The 17,357-nt window shown below is 34.1% G+C and overlaps 1 long non-coding RNA gene across 1 annotated transcript; it reads right to left on the reverse strand.

Annotated features, from left to right (window-relative positions):
- Positions 1-993: 993 nt before the first annotated feature.
- Positions 994-11,019, reverse strand: LOC136028744 (uncharacterized). Its single transcript, XR_010617865.1, has 3 exons — positions 10,885-11,019; positions 6,851-6,982; positions 994-1,133 (listed from the first exon to the last, which is right to left on the reverse strand). It is a non-coding gene; the product is annotated as an uncharacterized LOC136028744 (long non-coding RNA).
- Positions 11,020-17,357: the final 6,338 nt, after the last annotated feature.

Consider the following 17,357-nt stretch of genomic DNA (forward strand, 5'->3'; position numbering starts at 1 on the left):
TCTGGACGAACAAGTTTCGATTTTTGGAATCTAGTTACGGAAAACGGTACGGTCCCTTACGGAATACTGCAAATAAAAGGGCTTTGAGCTTACTAAATACGTAAAAAAACGCTATTAAGGAAACAGGACTGAAACTAGACTTTCCCGTTATTATTACACCAAGAAACCTAAACAGAGCTGGATATGATTTTTTTTTGTTATATTGAATTATTACGATGGCGGACAAATTATAAAATTTCGTTTTCTTGGTTTTAAGTTGCAGGCTACTTTCGTCACAGGAGCATTTTGAATACAGCTCACAGAAGCAATTTCATTTTACGACAGTTTTTCCACTAAAAAAACATTATAGATTTCAGCACCAAGTTAATCTTAAAATTGAATAGAAATAGGTCTAGGTCTAATACCACGCCTGAATTACTATTGGTAACTTAATTGCGTACTTTTTAAAGTTATAAATGTTAGGCTTTTTCCCCCTGATTACCTTATAAGGCAAGCAATTTAATGCGACATGAAATAAAAAAGTCTAAATCGATTAATTTTTTGGTTTACAACATTACTGAAGAAAGGATATATTGAACTGTTCCTGAAACTCAAATTTCATACTGTTAACATGTTCATGTATTGTAAATTTTGCTTGATTTTTTATTCTTAAAAGTTGACTCCTGAGACGTCATCTTTTTCGTTATTTACAAGCAACGATATGAACTTCAAATTTTATCTTTTTTTTACAAAACTGAGCTTGACACTTTAAATGGCTGTTTTTTTTTCTGTTTTTTTTTGTAAAACAGTAATTTTCCCCATTGACAACCTCAGCAGTTGCCAAAAATTAATTTCCCTTTTTGACCCAAGATGAGATTTGTCCGAGCAGAAAAAGTACTCCTAAAAAAATGAAAAAATGGGATTTACTGGGATTTTGCTTAGTTCATCTAAATAACTGACGTGATAGCAACGCATTGATCAGCTGTATTTTCTAGAGGTACTGTACAAACGAAATTAATTTCACAATTTATTATAAACAAAGGAAATTGAAAGCTCCGAAAAAGATAAAAAGAAAAGATCAAATCACCGATTATGTGCTTCTGATTAGAATTTTTGATTCTGACTCATTGTTGAATACCGATTCTTGGATATTCCTAGAAAGCAAAAAAGAAATTAATTTGGAAGTAGCTATCAATCTATATTTGTCTCACTACCTGGCAAAACGACAGCTGTTTCGCCTTTTTCTTTTGCCTTTCTCTGTTCGCTTGGGCCTTCCGCCCTCGTGAATATATTATTTCCCCACTCTCCATGTATGATTGGTAGCTCGACCTTCAGCCCTTGCGTGACTATCACGATATTGCATTTCCTTTTTTTTAAACGATTTTAGTAGTTCATTTTGTATTCTCATATAAATTACATCTAAAGCAGAACACTGGCACATTTATATACAGAATTAAACGCAGGCACATTTACATATAGAACTTGTACAAAAAAATGAAACAGAAATTTGACCTCTTGATCAAATTCCATTTATTTTTATTCTATGATACTTTCATGTATTAAAACTATTTCCCATGCAAACGCAAAAATAATTTGTAAGCTTAAAAAGGAAATAGAATATTGAATTTAGGGTTTAAGATAAAAAATATATTATTTGGACCGAACAAAATTGGCTACTCACATCTTGAGTATAGCATTTAAAACAGTGAACTAGTGTTTTTAACTACTGTTTTCAAATGGTATATTTCAGTGTGCATAAAATTATTGCAGTCAAAGCTAATAAGGAAATTATATTCAAACCAACAAAAACGATTTTATAAGAATCACTACCACAAAGTGCGTTGAATTCGAATTTTTGAGAGCCGACTGAGTGTCCTGTTTCCTCTGTACTGTGATTAAATAAAAAAAAACAGGTTTTTTTAACTGAAAGTAAGGAGCGACATTAAAACTTATAACGAACAGAAATTACTCCGTGTATGAAAGGGGCTGTTCTCTTCTCAACTCCCCGCTCTTTACGCTAAAGTTTGACTCTTTCTCTCAATTCTACTTTATTAAACAGTACAAAAACTTTAGCGTAAAGAGTGGGGCGTTGAGAAGGGAACACCCCTTTTTCTCTATAGCGAGCAGACAACGAAAACATCATAGAGAGCTGTTTAATGGCTCATTTTGAAGGAAATTTGCCAAATCTAATTTCTCTCTACTTAACCATACAACCACTCCTGACGCGGAAATGATGTATTTGTTCTATTGAAATTGGCTCTTGAATTTGCTATTGTTCTCGGGTAAATGGAGGGCCCCCTAGGGAATACATATAATGCTGATGGGTCCCAATATATATATATATATATATATATATATATATATATATATATATATATATATATATATATATATATATATATATATATATATATATATATATATATATATATATATATATATATATATATATATATATATATATATATATATATATATATATATATATATATATATATATATATATATATATATATATATATATATATATATATATAATATATATATATATATATATATATATATATATATATATATATATATATATATATATATATATATATATATATATATATATATATATATATATATATATATATATATATATATATATATATATATATATATATATATATATATATATATATATATATATATATATATATATATATATATATATATATATATATATATATATATATATATATTATATATATATATATATATATATATATATATATATATATATATATATATATATATATATATATATATATATATATATATATATATATATATATATATATATATATATATATATATAAATATATATATATATATATATATATATATATATATATATATATATATATATATATATATATATATATATATATATATATATATATATATATATATATAATATAATATATATATATATATATATATATATATATATATATATATATATATATATATATATATATATATATATATATATATATATATATATATATATATATATACTGAGCTTAACCGTTAGTGTTTCAAAGGTGCCGGACGCCTTATCTGACCCTCTTAAGCGAAAAGCTGCTATAGATCAGATTGCTGGACATGAACTAGTACGTAGCGTAAAGCCCATCATTTGACAAGTGGTATATCAATATGGACAAGTCTGCTACGGAGGACTTCTGCTCGTCAATCCACAAGGTAACCTCCGGTACCAGAACAAAAATGGTTTCCAAGCGGTTTTTGGCATATCACGTAATATTCCTACCGATGCTGATATCTCGGTACTCAGAAGCCGACACGGTATCAAAGATGCTAAAAGATTGGGCCTATCTTGGTCTGTGAAACTCGAATTTTTGGATTCTTCTGGTCAATCTACGTTTTTCAAGCATGGCCTCGGGGTGGGTTATGAAATTTTTCCTGTTTACGAGTTTAAGGACAAACCCAAATGCTGTTTTAAATGCCGATTACTAGACCATCTGCAGAACTCTTGTCCCAGCGTTCTCGCAAAATGTGCTCGTTGTGGAGGGCCGCACATATCAACAAAAGATGAACCATGCATTGCCGATCCCAACTGCGCAAACTACAGCCAGAAACACCCTTCCTGTGGCTTTTCCTGACCTGTTATTAAAGATCGGATAAAGTACGACTCCGCCCTTCAACCTTGAGTACATCAATCTCAGTTATTTCGTTTAATATAAATGGCAACAAAGATAAGGATTTTATTATTGATGAGTTGTACGATGCCTACAATTTGGTATGCCTCCAGGAGCATCTTCTCACTGCTTCAAGTTTGAATTTTTGCGTCTAAGTCGGCATCATACTGCGTTCCTGAGTCCTGCAATAGTTACTGGTGGTCACTCTTCCGGTGGACTAGCTAGTGTCTTTAAACAGGGAGATTCATCTACCCTCCTCAGCACTCTTCTATTCCGATGAATTTTTTTGGCTGATATTAGTAAGAAATTCATGAACAACCTAATGTGTTCCACCAAACCCCTAAGTAGGGTCTTCAAAGCTAAGAGCGCTGCTATCATTTCAGTGTGGTTATTTTCATTGTCGTTTCCCAACAAAGGAGAAAGTCATATGTGCTTTATAAGGTTGAAATTCTGGAGGGAATGACCGCGCAGAATTTTCACAATGTGTGAAAGGAGGTTGCACCAGTAGAAATCCTGATATGGAGATAAGTGTCGTTTGTCTATCTGGCAAGAGGGGGCAGTTACCACACCAATAATTTGGGGAAAAAATGTAATTTATTAAGTAGCTTTCAAACTGTTGCTCGTTTTAAGTGTAAAATTTGCTCTTCACGCTGAGCAGATATATTTTTCAACAAAAACGAATCATTGAAAATTAAGAAGGTAGATATACAGTGAATATTGTTTCCTGAATGAAAAAGAAATCATCGGAAAATAAAATAAGCTTCGTCCTTCTTATAATGATATTGGTAGTATAATTAGATAGGTCAAATCGGTTGTAGTTTGGACATGGAATTCGGTAGAAGGCGATCTACTCCAGGAATCATTTAATTGTTTTAATTCTTAATTCCAGTATTTAACTGAAAATACAATATTGCTCCAAATTCCCTTATTTGTAATTGCACTGCCTAACAAGCGCTGATAACATCCTATTCCTTACTTTTCCGATTCACATAGTAACCCATAAATGTAGAATTGCCTCTATAGATAAGAAAATACTGAATTCTTGGTATTTTTGCTTTTCTCAATTTTTTTAACTGGCTCCAAACAGACATAAATGTGCTAAGAATTATGATTGAGATTAATCGTATTTTGCACAACGTAAGCGCTACTTGTGGGACCTTTGTATCTGCATCAGTATGCTGCACGAAATGTTTGCTGACAATAGAATAAAGAGAATTTAAACAAAATGTGTTTATTTGTCTCACAAATTAGTAATGTGTGTGCATGCATAAGCACTAGTAATAGTGTGCATGTATAAGCGGTACCAACCCATTCTCTTTTTCTATTGTTATCAGTTTTATCATGTAGAACTAGAAGATTGAGCTTTCCTTATGTTGGGAATTGTAGACATGAAAATGATATTCTGTGTAACCAGGTTTCAGAAATGTATTTACACAAGAAAAACTTTTTTTTAATTTTTATAGAATTCCTTTTTTAAAACAAAGATAAAAGGAGAAGGTAATTTTCGAATTATAGGAGTCTATTTTCCATTCTAATTGGCATTCCTGGCAATTTTTAATTAATTTAAGGTTTCTGCTGCAATGATGCCAAGAACTATTCAGATTTTCTGGATATTCTTTCTCAAACAATGTCCAATGGATGAGTTAATAATTCTAACTTTATTTTTCGAATGCTTTCAAATTTGAAGTATGGTCGCTATTTAAATGTGGGGAATATGTCACTAAATAATGTTGCACAATCTGTGGTAATACTTTGACTTATCCTGTATCTTTACTTCGACAGCGCAACTGCGCTGCCTATGATTTATGTTTTGGCTTTATGAGGCCCGCTCATATTAATGCTGTAGCGAACTCACAAACAAATCAATTTGATAAAAAACAATAAGTAATATTTCAATAAATCACGTATATTAAAAGTTTCGTAATACAAATTAAGTCTTACAGTCAAAATCTATTCAAAATTACGAGCAAATGAATAGCACGATACCTGGGGCTATTATAACAGAACTTGATTCAATTATGAGATTAAGCATCCGGTGCTGGGTCTGGGGGCTCAGGGAAGCGGAGGGGGGTTTTGCACTGCAGCATTAGTCGTAAATCTGGGTGAAGAGACATTCACCTTCGCCCAACCAAAAGCTTGTTTAACCTATACTTCTGCCGTCTGCAGCAGCTCATTGCTGTCAATTTTAGTATAAACCAAGCACCAGCACTTATATTTATAATTTTTTAATGTGTGTTTATTGTTTATTAGGTATTGCCTAATGTTCAGCAAGAAAGATGTTTGTTAAATAGTTACTTTTCTCTCCTGCTGCTTGAATAGCACCTACCTCAATAGCACCTTCCTTGCCCCCCTAATAACAAGAGCCAAGAGATCGTTAAACGAATCGCTAGAAAGAGAGAAAAACTAGAAATCCTCCGAACTCCCCCAAAGAGATCGGATCTGGTCCGATTATGTCAATAAAGTATCTAGAACATGTGTTTATCCTTCTCGTGAAGTTTCATCCTGATCTCTCTACTCTGAACGCTTTCTAAGATTTCCAGTTTCTAAGATTTCCGTTTCCCTCTCACCCCCCAATGTCCTCGGATCCAATCCGAACTGAAAATGGAACATCTGAGATATGACATCTTCCTATATATCAAGTTTCATTAAGATCCGATCACCCATTCGTGAGATAAACATGCCTCATTTTCACGATTTCTCCTGTCAAGTCAATTTGTGCAGGTCCCCGACACGCCTACCAATTTTCATCGTCCCAGCACGTCAAAAAGCACCGAACTTGCTAAAGCGCTGGAAATCCCCAACTCCCCCAAAGAGAGCAGATCTGGTCCGGTTATGTCAATCGCGTATCTAGGACTTGTGCCTATTCTTCCCACCAAGTTTCATCGCGATCTCTCCTTTCTAAGCGTTTTCCAAGATTTCTGGTTTCCCCCTCCAGCTCTCCCCAATGTCACCGGATCCGGTCGGGATTTAAAATAAGAGCTGTGAGACACGATGTCCTGCAAAATGTCAAATTTTATTAAGACTTGATAACCCGTTCATAAGCTAAAAATACCTCATTTTTTTCTAATTTTTCTGAATTATCAGAATTACAATATTATAATTTAACTTTCAATTTTAATATTTTTATGAAAACAAGAGAAATAAAATAAATGATTTTTATTACTTACTTTTGTACTTTAATGCCGTCATGGGTGGTAAGCAAATGGACTGTAAGTGGGTACTACTTTTGTGAGGGCAGATCGGAGTGAAACACACCAAACCATCGGGGCAGTTTCCATTTTCACAAGCAATCGACGTGTCTAGAAAAAAGATTACTTGGTTAATTTTTTAATCGATTCTAATTCATGTATCAAAGAAATTATATTACTATCAGTGACGGCAAATTTACGTTGAGATATAGTTTGTATCTCCCGCGGGTAGATTGAATTGAAATCATTTCCATGGAGGGATTTACTGGAAAAAAGTAAATTTCAAATTTAAATTTACGCAAACTTGAGACGAGAGGAAAAGACGCACTGAGATCGCATAAAATAACATTAAATTACTGATGTCGATAGCATCCTATGGTTTTAGTTGCTACGCTTCTTTTCCTGCCCGACAATAGTTACTAACGTCATGCCCAGAAGGAGAAGTCTCTCTCCTGTCGTTTTTTTTTTAATATGAGAAAGGTCCCTGCATTGGACTTCCACTGGTTCAGTTTACAGAGCCATATTGACTCCAGATAAAACAGAATGTTGCACCTTTTCACATTCTATTTTTAGGGAGGAGACCAACCCTTATTATTCAACTCCACATTGTAATTTTTACGCCCTTTCCTTATTTGAATCTTTAAATAAGAATTTATTAGAAAACATTTTCGCTCTCCTTTGATAGAATGAAAACATGATTAATCTTTTCTTACTGGAATTATTATGCAAATGAAGCTTCGATTACGATCATACAATGGAATTTTAAGCAACAATCAGCGAGAAGAAAGTCAACTTTTCCTCAAGTCTTGTTAACAATGATAGGCAAAAACAAAAATTGACTTAAGTGAAGTAAACATAGGTTAAAAGAATGGATGGGTGTAGATAACCGCAATTAAAAGTTTCCCCCTCTCCCTCTCTCTATTGCTAGTACAACGTGTAGTTCAGGGCCTTCTCACTGTTTAGGATCATATGGTTCAATTGGATTGGCAAGGAGGATTGTTTTCTTATGGATAGTTTCCTTGTGTTTTCTTTAAGGATTACATAAAAAAAACTAGTTTTTTTAACTGAAAGTAAGGAGCGACATTAAAACTTAAAACGAACAGAAATTACTCCGTATATGAAATGGGTTGTCCCCTCCGCAATCCCTCGCTCTTTACGCTAAAGCTTTTAATTGTTTTAAAAAGCAGAATTGTGGCAAAGAGTCAAACTTCAGCGTAAAGAGCGAGGGATTGCGGAGGGGACAACCCATTTCATATACGGAGTAATTTCTGTTCGTTTTAAGTTTTAATGTCGCTCCTTACTTTCAGTTAAAAAAACTAGTTTTTTTTATGTAATTTCTGAACGTTTTTGAATTAACACATGTTTGATTTTGGCTCTCCACACATAGATTATTAAAATGAAACTTGCATTTAATTCCTTTTTTGGCTAAATGGCTTTCTCTTAGTTTTGATCAGACGATTTTGAGAAATAAGGGGTGGGGAAAGCCGAGTTTTTTTCGGTTTTAGAAAAAAATATACGTAACTTAAGAATTAACTTTCGTAACAAACTTTTATATTCTTATATTTTTCATTATGTATATGAGGGGGTTTGTCCCCTCCTTAATACCTCGCTCTTTACACTAAATCTTAAGTTTTGTCCCAATTCTTTAAGAATGACCACTGAATCTGAATGGCCGTAGAATAAATAGTTGAAATTACTAAAAATACTATAGCATAAAGAGCGAGGTATTTATCTCCTCCTAAATACCTCGCTCTTTATCCTAAAGTATTTTTAGAACCCCTCATATGCGTAATAATCTCTGTTCGTTTTAAGTTTCAATGCTACTCCTTACTTTCAATTGAAAAAACTTTTCCATGTTTATTGTTTCATTGTTTTTTAGTAGTTTTAGAAAATCCTGCGCACTTTTCATTGAATTTCTGTTCCCCCATGATATATTTCTCCAAGGAAAGATCCTCCCAAATAGCTCCCTCCCCTCAACCCTACCCCCAAAACCAAAAAAAATCCCCTGAAAACGCTGTACACTTCCCAATAACCATTATTATATGTAAACACTGGCCGAAGTTTGTAACTTGCAGCCCCTCCCCCAGGGACTGTGGGGGAGTAAGTCATTCCCAAAGACATAGTTACTATGATTTTTGACTATGTGGAACAAAATGGCTATCTCAAAATTTTGATCCGTTGACTTTGGAGAAAAAAGAGCGTGGGAGGGGGCCTAGGTGCCCTCCAATTTTTTTGGTCACTTAAAAAGGGCACTAGAACTTTTCATTTCCGTTAGAATGAGCCCTCTTGCGACATTCTAGGACCACTTGGTCGATACGATGACCCCTGGGGAAAAGAAAAAAACAAAAAACAAACAAACAAATAAACACGCACCCGTGATTTGTCTTCTGGCAAAAAATACGAAATTCCACATTTTTGTAGATAGGAGCTTGAAACTTCTGCAGCAGGGTTCTCTGGTACGCTGAATCTGATGGTGTGATTTTCGTTAAGATTATATGACTCTTAGGGGTTGTTTTCCCCTATTTTTTAAAATAAGGCAAATTTTCTCAGGCTCGTAACTTTTGATTCGTAAGACTAAACTTGATTAAAATCAGCATTAAAATGCGATTCTTTTGATGTAGCTATTGATATCAAAACCCCATCTCTTAAGAGTTTTGGTTGCTATTGAGCCGGGTTGCTCCTTACTACAGTTCGTTACCACGAACTGTATGATATACAAAATTATCGTAATTTTATAATAACAGAGCCTATGAAGCAGATGATAAGTCTAATTCTTAGAAATAGCAAATTAATACCTATTAATCAGCTAATTATACCTTGAATTGTTCTGCCATTAAATAAACCATGTAAAAACAGTTTTGGAAAATTTAACATCGCAAAGCCTAAATGCTACAAAATGACAGAGTAAAATAATAAATTCCCTTTCTACTGCGACTTTTTGAATTTATTGTTTATTTTTATATATTTTATATATTTATGTATATTTATATATTTTTATATATTTATATATTTTTATATTATTTATATATTTTATATATTTTATTTTATATTTTTGAATTTATTGTTTATTTTTATAAGAAAAACACTTGGAATTGACGTTTTTAATGAAATACTTCCATGAGCATTATGACACCGAGTAAACTTTTATCAATCGCCAATGTTTTGCTGTGCGCGCATCTCACACATCAAAGGATTAGCAGCAATAAAAGAATTTCGGACCCCCTTCTCTTGATTTCTAGGTCAATTTAGTTGCTGTTGTTGTCATCTCTTAGATGGCTCTATTGTGCATAGGCAAGCATTCAAATAAAATGCAACTACTACTTCCGTCCCAACTTCCGTTCCGGAAAACTACTTCCGTCCCATTTTCCTTTTCAGCTCAGGACAGGATTTTCTAAGGCCGAAACCCTAGACCTTCCTTAAAAAATCCAGAGGACTTGTAAAATTCCCAGATCCCTAAATGAAAGTTTGTCAATAAAAGACCTCAAAACCCCCATTTTAGGGGGGGGGGTGAATCCCTAGAATGGAAACACTGCTTCTTACACACTTGGTACCTCCATCCTCTATTAAACTAGCTCTATCAAATGGGATGTAGAAACTGTCTTTGCTTCAGCTGTGCACCGGGTAGGATAGTATATATTGGACCACTAAGGGAGGTGGGAGGTAAACTTTATTGGCCCAATCTATAGGAATTATATAGGTAAGCATTGTAAAATGTTTTGAAGAGTATTCCGAATTTTATAGTGTTTCCTTCTAGAGAGCGGGAGTAAAGCAATAATACCATTTAGTGCCTCACTGAGAGGTTTGACTTATAGGACTGTGTAAACTGTGCGAATGATGTAACCCTCTAGCAGGGGTAGATACGTAATTCATATTCAGGGAGTGCAAGAACGAGACTTGAGCTCCCCCGTCAATTTGTAACCCTTTAATGAGTGCAGCTTTGACCTCCTGGAGGATGAGTGTCTCTTAGCCTCCCTCTGCGTCTAGTATTCTTAATAAAAATCGAAGATACATACCAACTACTGGTGTTGCCGACACTGCAAGCGTCACAGTTAACACTATAAACAAACACACAACAAGTTTCTTTAAAATCAGTGCCCATATAGCTTGCATGTTTGTCCTGTGACGATACACTTAACAATGTTCCACCCTCTCTAAGAGGGTTGTATTTTTATAGGCTATATCTTGCTCTTGGTTTTGAAACCGGGTTGAGAAAGATTGATTTGAAAATTAATGTTTGTCGAAAATATAAATATACCTGTGTGCTATCATATCCTAAGATCTATTTCAAAATTGATTGCCAAAAACTGAAATAATGCGGATAATAATTTTACGAAAAGTCGGCTAATTTTTGCAAAAATATAAAAGTCTTTGACGGCACTTCTACCAAAAAAGCCGCTTGGTGGATTTTTGTCCCCCCTCCACTTGCTTTGTTCGGCATTGTTGTCAAAAGTAGTATAAATTGTAATATTTTGGTAAAATCTATTAATAATTGTACGACATGCTACCAGTGTAAAATGGGGGTACATTTTAAATCTTTGATACTATATGGCATGCTTTATTGATTTACATTTTTTTGGGATGGAGTATCTGTTCTTGAAATTTTTAACCCTTGTCATAATTCTATTAGTCACACAAAATAAAATAACTGGATGTTTGTCAAACATATTTATATATACAGGTTGTTCAAGCTTACGAACTGGTTGTTCAAGGAAAATTTACAGCATATTGGCCTTTCTTTTTTTAACCATGTTGGCATTGGACATAGGCAATTAAAATATATTTACCAGAGTTATAAAAAACGGATTAAAATCGACGACGCCAGAGCGTCGTCGATTCCTGAGTCATTGAGCTCTGGCTCAATTGCTTGCTTTTTCTATTAAAATGGCGTATTTATATAGCATGAAGTTTAAGAACTAAATAGGGGTACCCTGCCTTTTGTGCCATTACTTTTGTGCCACTCATTACATTTTATGCCACACCATTACATTATTTTGTGCCACTCGCCAGCTTCATTGCGCACCTAAGATGTACAAAGCATAATGTATTACATAACCTGTTGATTTTGTTGTGGGCTGAAAGGTGCAAAATTTTTGCGCTAGGATGAACCCCACATATCAATAACAAGGCCTCTGGAGATCCAGGGTTGAGATCTAGGATCTAACTAATCCTTAGGATTCTACATATTGCTTTCTGTTACCTTCAGCGTGGCCATACGCTCTGCTTTCATCTCTATATGCGAGTCCTTAATCTATGGAGTTGCAGTCTGTCAATTCGTTTAAGCTAGACTTAGAGCCAGATACATGGGAGTAAAATCAAATATAAACTGAGAGGAAAGCGAGTGGGTCTGGGAGTATATATTTGCGGAGACTGGAGTTTGGCTTAACTGATCAAAACTAGTAGTTATTTTCTAGTTTGGCGGTGAAATTTTATATTTATGATTGTTCTACAAAATCTTGTAACTGAAACCCTAGTTCTCAAGTGACCGCTTGAACTTTTTCCCTAATTATACCTTAGCAGGTCTTTTGTCCCGACTGGTCACCTGTAGAGCCACTTCCCATTGTGTTTGTACTTACTCCTGTCAAATGTGGAGATTAAACGGAATAAACACTTTTCTGTTATTTAACGGCAGAGACCTATTAAATAGTCTCTGCCTGTTCAAGTCTGAACCTTATCCATAATATGATTTGTATAAAGAAATAACTTTCTACTTAATCCCTTGGCTTTTTACCAATATCTTATTATTTCCTATTGTCCTTGTAGGCCTTCAATCATTCCTTTTTGTAGTTTCAAAGAATACGCCTCTTCCTTCGCTTCCTCATTTGCCCCCTGCCGGCAAAATAACAGAAAAAGTATTTTTTTCTTTATTTTCTTAAATGAGTTACCTTACAACTATGGCATAATTTACTTTCCGATTTTTTTTTTTTTTTTTTTTTTTTTTTTTTTGACAGACGAGGTTTAAATGCCTGGTTAGTTTTTAAGACCTAATATGTACATCTTGGTATGTACATAGACATTAATGTTCATTTCCTCTTTTTGTGTCCTGCGGGACTTAGCTTAGGTAGATCCAATTGCCAAGGCTGGTCTTCTGAAATTATTAAGTAGTTGAGTTTTGGTGGAATTTCAGGGTATCGTAATTCGTATGCTATCTCTCAGTTCATGTGTTTTTAATGCCTTTGGATATACCCTTTTTTAGGCCATGAAGCCAAGCAAGTCTAGTAATCAGCCTTTTGATCTTGTTTACCTATTCCTTTGGATTTTTCCTTATACAGTGACAAAAAATGATGAACGTCCAGTGATGTACACACAAAGTAACATATTTGCTTAGAAACAGTTGATGGGGAAGGGACTTGTGTATAAAAAAAACGTAAAAGGTGTACTGTATGGAAACTTAGAAAATAAAAAAAAAATCAAGAGATCTTGAGGGGTGAACCCGGAGGGCCTCTGTGCACGTATTCTTCTCGAAGTATTCCTTTGGAAATAACCCTTCTAGAGATCGAGTCAAAAAATAGCAATGAAAACTGTGGAAATGGTTACAGATTGTGCCCCCCCCCTTCCCTGAGAAGGCCTAGAGGATTGTGTGGGGCAAAACTTAGACCTTCCAAGTGGAATTCTTATAAATGTTGTAGATTTGAAATATAATTGGAAAACGAAGATAGTAACACCTAGATAAGTGTTTTTTAGACATTTTTTGCATCTTATCAAGACCTAAATTTTTTTATTTTTTTAATACTTTTATGACAGGTTTCAGACCAGGTATTTATCCTTGGCAGTAAAGGCGAAATAAAAAATAACGAATCAAAGGTTTACGAGTTAAAAACTGGATGATGTGTTCATTAGAAATAAGAAACAAGTCTGGGCTCAGTTTAAATCTATGAAATTGTCAACCACGAGAAGATAGTATGGCTAAGAATGTCAGATGGGCTTATTCTTTGCTCAACTATGTACAGTTATTTGGAGCGTTGTAAAAGCTATTCAAACAGTTCGTGGTAACGAACTGTAGTAAGGAGCGATCCGGCTCAATAGTAACCAGAACTCTAAAAAATTGAATTTTGATATCAATAGCTACATCAAAAGAATCGCATTTTAATGCTGATTTTAAATATATAAGTTTCATCAAGTTTAGTCTTACCCATCAAAAGTTATGAGCCTGAGAAAATTTGCCTTATTTAGGAAAATAGGGGGAAACGCCCCCTAAAAGTCGTAGGATCTTAACGAAAATGACACCATCAGATTCAGCGTATCAGAGAACCCTACTGTAGAAGTTTCAAGCTCCTATCTACAAAAATGTGGAATTTTGAATTTTTTGCCAGAAGACAAATCACGGGTGCGTGTTTATTTGTTTGTTTTTTTTTTTTTTTTTTTTCCCAGGGGTCATCGTATCGACCAAGTGGTCCTAGAATGTCACAAGAGGGCTCATTCTAACGGAAATGAAAAGTTCTAGTGCCCTTTTTAAGTGACCAAAAAAATTGGAGGGCACCTAGGCCCCCTCCCACGCTCATTTTTTCTCCAAAGTCAACAGATCAAAATTTTGAGATAGCCATTTTGTTCCGCATAGTCAAAAACCATAATAACTATGTCTTTGGGAATGACTTACTCCCCCAAAGTCCCTGGGGGTGGGGCTGCAACTTACAAACTTCGACCAGTGTTTACATATAATAATGGTTATTGGGAAGTGTACAGTCGGTTTCAGGGGATTTTTTTTGGTTTTGGGGGTGGGGTTGAGGGGAGGGGGCTATGTGGGAGGATCTTTCCATGGAGAAATGTGTCATGGGGGAACAGAAATTCAATGAAAAGGGCGCAGGATTTTCTAAAATTACTATAAAAAAACAATGAAAAAATAAACATGGAAAATTTTTTTTCAATTGAAAGTAAAGAGTAGCATTGAAACTTAAAACGAACAGAGATTATTACGCATGTGAGGGGTTCTAAAAATACTTTAGCATAAAGAGCGAGGTATTTAGGAGGAGATAAATACCTCGCTCTTTATGCTATAGTATTTTTAGTAATTTCAACTATTCATTCTACGGCCTTTCTGATTCAGGGGTCATTCTTAAAGAATTGGGACAAAACTTGCGATTTAGTGTAAAGAACGAGGTATTAACGAGGGTACAAACCCTCTCATATACATAATAAAAATTAAAGAATATAAAAGTTTGTTACGTAAGATAATTCTTAAGTTACGTATATTTTTTACTAATAGAAAAATTCGTTAAAAATAAAAATTTATAGTTGCCTTTTTATGTAACCGAAAAATTGCATGGCAACTAGGCCTCCTTTCCCATCCCTTATTTCTCAAAATCGTCTGATCAAAACTAAGAGAAAGCCATTTAGCCAAAAAAGGAATTAATATGCAAATTTCATTTTAATAATTTATGTGTGGAGAGCCAAAATCAAACATGCATTAATTCAAAAACGTTCAGAAATTACATAAAAAAAACTAGTTTTTTTAACTGAAAGTAAGGAGCGACATTAAAACTTAAAACGAACAGAAATTACTCCGTATATGAAATGGGTTGTCCCCTCCGCAATCCCTCGCTCTTTACGCTAAAGTTTGACTCTTTGCCACAATTCTGCTTTTTAATACAATTAAAAGCTTTAGCGTAAAGAGCGAGGGATTGCGGAGGGGACAACCCATTTCATATACGGAGTAATTTCTGTTCGTTTTAAGTTTTAATGTCGCTCCTTACTTTCAGTTAAAAAAACTAGTTTTTTTTATGTAATTATTCGAAGGTACCACAGCTCCTTCATATAACTTTTAGTTGGAGAAAGAGTTAAATTCATATGAAAGGTTTACTCCAAAGCTTCAATGATATTAGGAGGTTTATTCGATAAGACGTATCTTAGCAGCGAAAAAATACCAGTTAAGAAAAACTTTTTGAAAGTGAAACCGGCTTCTGATACAGGCTAGTGAAAATTCTACGGGCTAGGCACATGCAACAAGATAAAAAATAAGTTATTTAAAAATTGACCACGCTCCCATTGTTCTAATCAATTTTATGTATAAACTGGCATTAAAATTGTTCACAGTTATTATCTTGTATCGGTTTTAAAATGCTATTAATTTCGATAGCTATAATACCTAGTGAACCGTAGCTATAACCTAGTGAAGGACTAACTACGGCCCATAGTAATTAAAAATAAAATAAAACACGTAAAAAAACCCTGTAAAATGAAATAAATTTGCGCTTTGTAGCTGATTCAAAAATGGTAACTATCATGTCGATTAGTCTTAATAGTAAAATGTTATTTCAAAAACAAATTTGTGGAAATTTTTTAGAATAGCAAGAAATGCCTGAAAAATGGCGTCAGATGCAAACAAAAAAATAAACCACAGGAATCGCCATGGCCAAAAACCGTACGCAGGAAACTTAGAGTTCCCTGGCTTGAACAACAAAGAAAATCCTTTTTTGGCATGGGTAACGCTCACATGTCCTCTCTTTTTCTCTTCTCCACCGCTAGCGGGGCACGTGATCTTCATGGAGAGTTTTCAGAGGGAGGTAACAAAAGAAACTTTAAAAACGCATAAAAATATGAGATTGATATCTACTCCCCTATGATTTCTGGGAATATTTTTGGTCTACGATGTTATTATGAAAGTAAAGAGCAACATTAAACCCTAAATGGGTAGAGTTTGTTCGTGTAGGAGGGGAACTGCATACAGAATAAGGGCGCCAGAAATATCTTGGGGGAAAGGTCCCCCCCCCCCGACCCGTGACCCCATGGATTTGTTCCTGGCCTAAATTGCTTTTAACTCTTTCATTCATCTAATTTTAACCTAATTAGCTATATAGTTAAAATAAATAGATAGACAGATTTATCGCGAGAAAGCTCTATTGGGCCATTCGCTATTTAACAGTCACAAAACTAAAATTAAGAATTTTTTTGAGAAAATTAATCCTTAACATAACTTAAAGTTTTAAGTTGCCTTGTCATATCACCATCATTGAAGCCCAGACACCATACCCTAAATCGATGGGCTCACAAGAAAGAAAATAAAATAAATCTGCCCAAAAAAGAAAAGAAAAGAAAACACATTATGAAGACGAAGATCTAGCAAGCAAGTTTAACTACATGATCCATTTTTCATGAAAACGAGATTTATCTTATAATCTTATGACGAAATGATTCGTAAACTGATCGTGCGAGCAGTTTTACGTCTGAATCTCTAACAGATCAAGAGCAAAATCTTGGGTAAGGGGGCGTCTGAACCAAGGGCGCCAATATGACTTGAGGGGGGCACCAAATTAAAAGTTTATTTAAAAAAAGAACGGAATAAGTGTGCCAGAAGTGTCTCAGGAGGAGGGTCGCCCCCTTCGACCTCATGTATCTGTTCCTAGCCTAAATTGCTCTTAATTCTTTCATTCATCTAATTTCAACCAAATTAGCTATATAGTTAAAATAAATAGATAAATAAATTTATTTACACGAAAGCCCTTTTGGGCCATTCGCTATTTAATTAGTTACAAAACTAAAATTAAGGATTTTT

The sequence above is a fragment of the Artemia franciscana genome, chromosome 7, assembly GCF_032884065.1.
Source record: "Artemia franciscana chromosome 7, ASM3288406v1, whole genome shotgun sequence".
Taxonomy (NCBI): Eukaryota; Metazoa; Arthropoda; class Branchiopoda; order Anostraca; family Artemiidae; genus Artemia; species Artemia franciscana.